This window comes from Penaeus chinensis, chromosome 15 (assembly GCF_019202785.1).
Source record: "Penaeus chinensis breed Huanghai No. 1 chromosome 15, ASM1920278v2, whole genome shotgun sequence".
In the NCBI taxonomy this organism is placed as follows: domain Eukaryota; kingdom Metazoa; phylum Arthropoda; class Malacostraca; order Decapoda; family Penaeidae; genus Penaeus; species Penaeus chinensis.
In genome coordinates, this window is record NC_061833.1 from 7162297 (window position 1) to 7164796 (window position 2500).

Below are 2500 nucleotides of genomic sequence, written 5' to 3' on the forward strand. Positions count from 1 at the left end.
TAGATATCAAACACTGACACACACACACACACACACACACACACACACACACACACACACACACACACACACACACACACACACACACACACACACACACACAGACACACACACACAAACGAAGATGGACACAAAGAATACAGATTCACTAATGTGTGAGTGCACGAGTGTCTTCACGTATGTATGTATATATGCATGTATAATATAATCGTTTTTCCCAATGACTTCGATTCTTATTCTATCATATTATTCTATCATCAGCTTATACCTGATAATTTGCCTTGATAGTCCACCTTTCCGATTTTAATCTGCATGTTAACGTCTCTTCTAAGACATGAGTGCGATCGGCGTTTGCATTTATATCAAGGCTCTCTCATTGCGATGCAAATGGAACGCAATCAGCTATCGGAATGTTTACTTTTTATTATCTACAGTGTTTGTGTTTTAACGTTAGGAATCGTATTTCCTTATCGCTCTTTTTTTTTCTCTCTCTCTCTTCTTTATTTTATTCCGGAAAGATGATCTAGCAGAATGAAAAGTTGGGAGAATTACACTAAGACATCGTTTTCTTTACTATGAATGAAGAAAAAGAAAAGAAAAAGAAAAAGTAATTATAAAGAGAAAAAGAAAAACAACAAGGAAAATGCAAAAAAAGAGGAATAGAAAAAATAAAAAAACACAAAAGTGAATGAAAAATGGGAAAAGAACAAAAAAAAAATCTTAACCCTTTTTACAGCCCAAATATTCCTCAACCTTTCCCGCGAATTCATTACCTAAAACGCCCAAAAAAAGAGGTTGTAAAAGGAATACTGCAAAGCCTTTTTAACTCTTTTTAATATTTTTTTTCTTTTTATCCTCCCCGGGCTGTACCTAGTCCAGTGAAAGCTTGTTTGTCAATGTCAGTATGTAAATAAACGGGCAGCTTCCATGTATATCAACGAGTACACGCAGGATGTTATGGTGACCGAGAAAAACAAGAACAAGGGGGAAGAGAGACAGGAAAGGGGAAAGGCCCAAAAAATTTAAGTCATGCAAGAAGAGGTGAAAAGGGGAGGGCCAAAACCCAGGAGATTTGGAGGAAGAGAGACTTGGGGAGATGATGTGGATGGGGCGGCACCCTTGTTTCCCGTGGGGTTTTGATTTGTGAATGTGAATTTTGGGTGTGTCCCCAAAAAAATTTAATACACACCCCACACACACAAAAAACACACACAAACTTATATAATATTTTGTGTGTGTTTTGTAAATTTATATATATATATATATTTTGTATATTTATATATGTATGCATATAAATGAATAAATCCCTAAACCCAAAAAAAGAATATAAAAATTAGATTTTATTAAAGAAAAATTGGTTAATTTGGGAAAAAAAAAATATAAAATAATAAATTGGTTTTGGGGTTTTTGGGGGGGTTTTGTGTGGGGTTTGTGTGTGTTGTGTGTCCCCCCCCCCCCACCCCCCCACCCACCCAATTTAATTATTAAAAATTAAATTTAAAATTTGTAAGTAGGGGGGGTGTTGTTTTGGTTTTGAATTTTGGTATAATATTTAGGGGTTTTGAAGAAAAAAATAGTGTTGGGGGTTTTTAGGTTTGTTGGGTGGTTTTGTGGTACCTCCCCCCCTTAAATAAAAAAAAAATATTTAATTTTGTGGGGGGGGGGGGCCCTTTTTGTTAAAAGTCCCGGGCGACCCGGGTGGTGTGTATGGTTTGGGGTTTGGGGTGTGTTTTTGTGTTTGTGTTTTTTGTCTGGGGTGTTTACTAATCTATATAGCAAACTTTTCTCCTCTAAATAAATAAATTACCAAAAATGAAAAATACACACATAAAAAAGAAAATGCATAAGAAAGTGTTTTAAATATATTATAATAAAAATAATATACATATTATGTTTTGTGTGTGTGTGGGTTTTGTGTGCGTGTGTTTTGGGGGTGTGTGTGTGTGTGGTGTGTGTGTGTGTGTGGTGTGGTCTTTACATATTCCCAACCCCAAGTGTAAAATAGTAGGGAATTCTTATACAAGGAAAAATAACCTTTCCCCCGGGCCCAAGGGGACTGATGAACCCGTCATAACCGCTCCCCCTCCCCACCGCCCCCGCCCCAAACCCCCCCCCCAAACGCCCCCCCCCCCTCCCCCCACCTCAAAGGGAAACCCCCGAGACCGTTCAATATTGCTTGTATCCGGGCTCCGCCAATCCAATTTTCAATGAAATGTGAAGTTTTGGAGAAATCCTAAGCAGGGCAAGACGGACGCTACGTAAAGACACGTGGAATCAACGGAGTCCAGGCAACTAACTCCCTTGCTATGTGGTTGACACGTTCTCATGTTTTCGGACCTATTTCCCCGTGTGTAAAAGGGGAGATTTCCTTCGGCTGCACACCGCGCGCGCCCCGACGTGTGATGGCTGTGATCAACAAGGGTCTGGACGAGCGCACCCACTGCCACCAGATCCCGAGCCGAGAGACACTGACACACTCTTGTTTCTCCTTTCATACGCA